This window comes from Chenopodium album, chromosome 8, assembly GCF_948465745.1.
Source record: "Chenopodium album chromosome 8, dcCheAlbu1.1, whole genome shotgun sequence".
Classification (NCBI taxonomy): Eukaryota; Viridiplantae; Streptophyta; class Magnoliopsida; order Caryophyllales; family Amaranthaceae; genus Chenopodium; species Chenopodium album.
The window spans coordinates 49,096,359-49,104,016 of record NC_137841.1 but is presented as its reverse complement, the minus strand read 5'-3'; the positions used below and the strand labels follow the sequence as shown (position 1 = coordinate 49,104,016).

General features: G+C 39.9%; 1 non-coding gene across 1 annotated transcript; it reads right to left on the bottom strand.

Moving 5' to 3' along the window:
* Window positions 1-279: 279 nt before the first annotated feature.
* On the bottom strand, window positions 280-385 carry LOC145557084 (small nucleolar RNA R71). The gene has a single exon (XR_014092160.1). It is a non-coding gene; the product is annotated as a small nucleolar RNA R71 (small nucleolar RNA).
* Between the last annotated feature and the right edge of the window lie 7,273 nt (window positions 386-7,658).

The window sequence follows — 7,658 nt, the reverse complement described above, 5'->3', positions numbered from 1 at the left end:
ATCCTAGCCCTAGCGTTTTACATACATGATTTCAATTCGTTGTTCAGTCATTCTTGTCCTAGTTTACATACCTACACCCTACCATTTCGGAGAAGGTTAACTTAGGCAATAGATAATCGGCCACCGTTCCTTAGTGGTTCATTCGACTAAAGTTGTTTCCCTTTTCACTTATTGGTGGTTCCTTAGAGTGGTTGGATAAGGAGGTTAAGCCCAATTCTCTTAGGACGTGGGATGAAGTCACAAAGGCTTTCTTGTCTTGCACACAAAAGAAGACGGCGGAGGCTAGAGCCTTGATCCAACGATTCAAACAATGGCCTAATGAGAATCTCTATGAAGCATGGGAGAGGTACATGGTGTACCAAAGAAAGTGCCCACATCATGGAATTCCTACCTATCAGGTGATAAAAACTTTCTATGGAGGCTTAAGTGCCCAAGGCAAGTCATGCCTAGATGGAGGAGCCGGAGGTCCTATAATGAATAGGACAAAAGAAGAGGTAGTTGACATAATTGAGGATGTGGTGAGATACTTAGAGATTGGCATGAAGGAAAGAGGGAGTCTTTGAGCAAGTGTGGCTCAACGGTTTATTTGGTGGATCATCTCAACGCAATTAACAACTTGTCCTCCCAAATTTTCAATCTAGGGAAGGAAATGACATCGATCGAAGCAAATCTTGATAGCGTTTCTATGACTTCATTTAGTCTTCCCTCCCAATCAAAAGGGAGAGGAACACTTTCTAACTCTTCTTCTTCTACTTCCAATAACATGCCAAGTGGTTGTCTATTTTGTGATTCTTGTGGATCTTATGATCATGATTCTTCCATGTGTTCTCAAACTTTTGTTGATGGATGTGATGATGTTGAAAATAATGAATGTGAACATGTGAACTTTGTGTCTAATGCCAATGGTGGTCAAAGGTTTGATGGACCTAAGAATTTTGGCAATAGGAATTCTCACCCCCATGGTGGTTTCGATAACTACAACAGTGGAGGTTATAGGAACCAAGGAAACCAAGGATTCCGAGGTAACTATAACAACCAAGGTTATAGTAATCAAAACCCAAGACATGGGTATGGAAACCAAAGTGAATCTCAAGGATTTGGTAGCCATTACCATAATGGTGGCAATAGTCAAAGCCGAGCCAATTGGAACAATAACAAAAATCGGGGAAGTTTTCAAAATAACAACCAAAGGGGACCCCTAACCGGTTTTGCTCTAAAGCCTCAAGGCAATGGTGAAAATTCTTATTCCCAACCATCATCATTTAAGACAAATTTGAAAGAAATGATTGATAACCAAACCAAGATCATAAACACCTATATGGCGGTGAGTGACAAGAAATTTAATGAGATGATAACTCAAACAAAAATGCTTGAGACACAAATAACCCAACTAGCCAACACTCTAAAGGATTGTGCTAGTCTATCCTCTTTTCCTTCTTAAGGAGTGGAACCTAAGAAACCCGTGTATTCTATCACCACTAGGTGTGGGAGAGTTCTTAATGAGGGAGTTTCAAGGTCAATTGAGGAGGATGAGGAGAGGAGTGACCCAAGAGAGGAAGTTGAGAAGGTTGTGTCTAACAGTGTGAGTCATGAGGTGGGGCAAGAGAAAAGGAGGAGTAGTGAGAAAGAGCGTGAGGAAGTGGATCCATGAGGGTGAATGGATATGGATCCATGGCCATTTCCGTCTTCATAATTCGAGCATTATTGCGAGCCTTTTTTTTCAAGAAGCCTTTTTTCACATCTTCTTTTGTTGGCTTGAATCCCAAGCCCAAGGTATCTTTCTTCAGTGCACTAGGATGCCCCCAAAGTTCAGCAATTTTCTTTTTGAGTTCGAGGGTCATTATAGGGAAATCCCATTGCTTTTTAATAATGGCATTAACATTGGTGTTTGAAAATGGATCGAAGTCGAGATAACACTTCTCCTCTTCTTTGATCATGAGAACATCATCGAGCGAAAACCCCCAGAGATCTTCATCTTCTTCGTCATGTTCAACATGGACGATGGGAGTGTCGATAACTTGAATGCGCATGGGGGAGGCATCAATGGTAACTAGAACACCTCCAACTATGGCATTCACTTTCTGGTGCGATGACGATGGGATTGCCTTTAGCTCATGAAGCCAAGGACGTCCTAACAACAGATTGAAAGAAGACTTAATGTCCACCACCTGAAACTTGGTGCAACGTTCAATGGCTCCAGTAGTTATATTTATCATGATATTACCCAAGGCTTGACGGCGAGTATTATCAAAAGCGCGAATCCCCTGAGTAGAGGGAGTCAGTTCTTCATTTTTTATGCCCAACTTCTTTGCAGTGCGGAGTGGGCATACATTGATTGCAGAGCCATTATCAACTAGGCTCATTGGAACATTCATCTACCTACACACCAAATTGAGGTGTAAGGCCTTGTTATGTTGGTCCCCTTCCGGGGGTAGATCTTTATATCAGAAAAGGAAATCAAATTGCTGGTACTTGGCAATTCAGTAGTGAGAAGGTTGACAAGTTCTTGAGGAGTCATATCATCATCAACTCCTATCTTCATCAGAGCATTAATCACAGCCTTTCGATGCTTGAGGGAGGTGGCAAAAAGCTTTCATACATTCATTTCCACCTTTGTCTTTTGTAATTGTTTGACAACATCGTTGTTCCCGGGCTCGATGGGATCAAGTATTGGTTGTGATTGCGGTGGAGGTTGAGGTGGACTAGGCTGTTGCAATCGTCCACTTCTTGTGAGAACCTTGACCTCAAGGTCTCCCCAAACATCTTCACTTTTTCCAAGAGATGAACAGGCTATATCCTAGAGATAGACGTCTTTAACGTCACTATCCCAAATTTCATTCACTTCTTCATAGCTTGAGACAAATACAACTTCCGGCAGAGGTTCATTCACAGGTTGAATGAGTATTGACGGATCAAAGGTGACCTCATCTCCCATGATAGCCAAAGAATCAGAAAGAGGACCTGTTTCAATGTTAGGCTTCTTGCCCCCCGGAGGGATAGGAAGTTGATTAGCATCAATCAGGTCTTTGATAACGTCATTCAACCTCCAACACTTCTCAGTATTATGACCCTTGCCTTGATGAAACTTGCAATGAGCATTTGGGTCATAGCTAGCGGTTCTATTCTCTGGAAGAGGATCTGGAAACGGTCTAATTTGCATAATCAGTCCTTGACTATGCAAGCGGTCAAAAGTAGCATCATAAGTCATTCCCTAAGGCGTGTAAACCCTCATTTTCATTTGGAATCTTTGAGGACGAGAATTAAGGGGCATCACATCATTGATATTGATGTTGTTGGTAGCATTATTAGGGTTGGAAGACGAAGAGGAAGGAGTGTCGTTCTTCTTGTTATTCCAAGTGTTGTTGTTTTTATTGTTGCTACCAGCAGTCTTCATCAGTTCATCTTCAATATTTATTCCAATATCGTATACAGCTTTGAAGGTACTCAAAGGCAGAAACTTTAAGTGTTGCTTGTACTTATGAGTCAAATTTGCAATGAACAAGCGAACCATCTCTTTTTCCTTGGGGGATCCACCAAGAGTGAAGCTGTTTCCCTTCACCTGCTTAAGTAAGTGGTGAAGCCTTCATTCTCTTTCTGCTTGGGAATGGAGAGTTCACGTTCAGAAGTCTTGGCCTGAATGTTACACTTGTAACGATTCATGAAGCTTTCAGCAACATCCTTCTAGGTCGCAACATGTTTTGATTCCAGAGAGTAGAACCATTGTTGACAGGCATGCTCTAAGGAAAGAGGCCGGGAACGCAGTAGGGAAGAGTGTCACATCTACTCCCTTAAGAGCCATGGTCGCAGAAAAGGCCTTCAAATGGAAAAGCGGATTATCAGTAGGCTTGAACTAGGGAATGTCAGCAGTGGAAAACTTTTCAGGAAGCTTGTCCCTTATGGACGAAGAGGCGACAGGTTGCTCCACATAAGTGAATTCTTCAGAAATCTTACTCATCTGTTCCTTAATCTTGTCCATTGCAGCGGCAATGACATTGTTCTAATTGTCTTGCTCTACCGTGTTGACTCTAGTGGGGAGTATTTGCATCATATTAGATAACATTTCAATTGTCCTGTTGATGTTTTCTATATCTTCCTTAGTAGCCATTGGTTGAAAGTAGACTGGAGATGGGTCTTATGGAGATGATTGTGGTGGTTTCCTTGTACGCCTCTTTGGTATAAGAGGTTGTTGAGGTATTGACTCGAACCGTAACAATCTACCCCTGCTTCTTGACCAAGTGCTGTGACACCAAAACAAACACACCTTTAATGACCAAACTTAACCTTAACCCATCAAGAAAAATTAAAAAAAATTTTGAATTTTTAAATTCTATTTGAATTTTGAAGATCTTTTTATTTATTTTATTTTATTTTTTTGTAAAAAAAATTAAAAAATATATATATATGGGAGGATACCATCCGACTTACTCCGAAAAAAAACGACATAAGACTATTCTAATATACGGTCATGACATGATGCACGACTAACGAAAAAAGTGTGTGAACACGACATGTGAGTGAATAAGTGAGGTTATGGACACGTGTTATGACCGTACAACTAGACATGACACCAAACTGGACACATAAACCACATATGTACGCACAAAAACCAAAAAAAACTAACGGGACACTTTTCCAGGGCACCGTGTCACAGTGCGGACTGTCGTGACACGGCGCAGTATACCGTCAGCCGGTAGAACGCGTCGTTACACGACACTTTTCACCGTGGCGTGGCAGGACCTGCCGTGACATGGTCCTCAGTTCGAAGTCTTTTTTGTGAGTTTTTCCAGATTTTAATCGATTTTAGGTCCGTACTAATTACTATGTGGAAATAAAAACCCTCGGTCATGGGTTAAACAAAAAGAGAAAACACATTAGGGTTAGCACCAAACAAACCATGTAGCATTTAGTCATGATGATGTAAAAAAAAGATTTCGGAACCTAGGGTCAAGATCTATGTTCAACTATTGGTCAAGATTTGGGTGATAAAAGGGTACCATGGTTAAGAGTTTGGATGCGTTACCAAGGCAGCCTCCCTTGAGGATGTATGCCAACAGGCGGCTCCGCGAGTTCGTGATGAAATCGAACTCGACTTCATGGTTTGGGTGGATTTAATAACTCGGATGAACCCTTATTGCCATGAGCGTTTTTGGGTTGATAGAGCTTAAATCCCTTGGGGCTAAGACGCATGTAGAACACACACGTTTTTTAAGAAAAATCGAAGGAAGTTGACTGTGAGAAGAGAAAACAAGCCACTAGACTGATATTAGGACTACCATGACACGGCAGAGATTCCCGTGCCACAGTTCTACACACCGTCAGATAGTGTACTACACCGTGACACAACATATTCTTCCGTGGCACGGCAGTCAAAAAATCTAACTGGTGTCCTGTTTTCCTTCGTATGCAATCAAGTTATTCAATTTTTCCTACAGGACAAACCTAAATGCGACGTTAAAACGTCTATGCTTATGCAAAAATGAAAAATTAATCACAGGAATATTTTTCAATAATCTTTCAATTCTCATTTACTCATCTCAATTAAATACCGATCACCCAAATAGATAAATAACCAAGAATCCTTCCCAGTGGAGTCGCCAAATTGTAGGCGTTGTTCCAAGTGCGCCAACGTAAAAGCATTTGTGAATATGGTTGGCACTCATAGGAAGTGGAAATTTACATAATACGATTAGGGACAAATAACATAGGGAGTCGCAAACAAGTTTTTAAGGAACTTGTAAACCGTTCACGGATCATAAAACAAAACCACGATAAAGGGACAACGAAGGCCACAACGATTGACCCGTGAAGGTTACACCCCATTCATAATCCATGAGATTACTAACTCCATATGGTTCGGAACCACGAAAGGAGGATCGGGGATTATGGTACGAAGTGAGTCATGGAGTCACATTCGCCCGTATTGGCCTCTACTCGGTTCTTATAGTGAAAAGTGATTCCTACGATCTCAAAGGCATACAAACAGAGATTCAATTTGCTCCAAACTATTATTATGCTAAATTGGTTTAATATCAATGAAGCATATAATTCTAAAATATTTGTGATCACTTGATTAAACAACAAGATAAAAAAGGAACCTTAACCGGTTGTCCAAATTATCTTATTAGGCATGATTTTCAATTACATATTCCCTTTAAACATGAAATATAGTGATTAATAAATATAAATAGAATAAACATTAATATTGGAAGCAATTTAACAATAATTCTTACTTTGATTCTGTTTGCTTGCAACTATAAAAGGAACATAACTACTAACTCCATATCGTTAGAAAAATAATAGAAATAAAAGGAATATAATTCTTACTTTGATTCTGTTTGCTTGCAACTATAAAATAATAAACGAGTTAGTAACTTCAAGGGAATAATAATAAAACAATAATTAAATTAAATAGAATTGATTTGGGGCCAAACCCTCGAACAGTTCTACCTTTGACGCATTAGCTTAAGGACAAAACCATGAGTAAAGTATGAACTCCTTGGAGTGCTTGAAGAAAGAGTTTTAAAAGAAGAAGGGTAGGCTAGTGTTTAGGCTAGAGCATAGATAGAAAAATAGAGATTTAATTGATGCCCCGTACATCAGAAATGAGAGGGTATTTATAGAAAAAATGTGCCAAGGGAACACTCGAAACCCTAAAATGATAATAACCCTAAAAAAGTATACCGCTACACGGAAAAGTATACCGTTACACGGGAAATCCCACCGTCGGACGGGAAACCTTCCTGTGACACGGTGTACTATTGTGTGACGCGGTAAATATTTAGTGAACGGGGGAGAAAATGCGTTGAGGGTTTACGCGGAAAGGACACGGAAACCACCTTGTCACATCAGGTGTCCCGTGTCATGGGAAAAACCACTGTCAGCCGGGGAAGCTTCATAAGACACGGTGGACTTTTGCCGTGACGCGGGAGTTTTTAGCCCTTTTTTCTGTCCAAATTCATTTTTAACCCTAATTTCGTTCAGCAATTTAAGTGCCGATTGATAATTTATGGCCATTTCTGATTTATTATTATTTGGGCTAAAATAAGAAAATAAAATAAATAAAAAGTTTGGGCCAAAATAAATAATAAAATAATAAAATAAAAAAGGTTTGGGTAAAATTAAAACAATGCTTTGACTAAACATCAAGACTGATCCATGGACTATTAAAAATTGAATTTAATTAAATACGATTTATTTTAAGCACTCTCGTGATTAAATACTTAACCCGACCAATAATGACGGTGAAAGGTTGTTCATCATCAGGTTTGGTTTAGGGGAGACATTTTTAGGTGTCTACAGCCATTCGGGAAACTACAAAGACTGTATGCACGAGCATGTAATGTCTCAGCTTGGTTGTGGCCCACACTAATGCGAGGCATAATTTCTCAAGCGTTGTATAGAGTACTTCATACTCGAGCATCTTTTTGCTTAGATTGTAAATTGCATTTTCTTTACCTTCTACTTCTTGTGCGAGCACAACCCCCATTGTCTCCTTTGGTGACTGTTAAGTACAACCTAAGAGATCCCTGGAAGTGTTGGTGCTAATACGGGAGGATTTGCGAGATAGGCTTTGATCTTTTCAAAGGCTTTTGTACACTCATCGTCCCATATTATTGGCACATTATTTTGGAGTTTCTTAAATACTGGTTCGCATATCT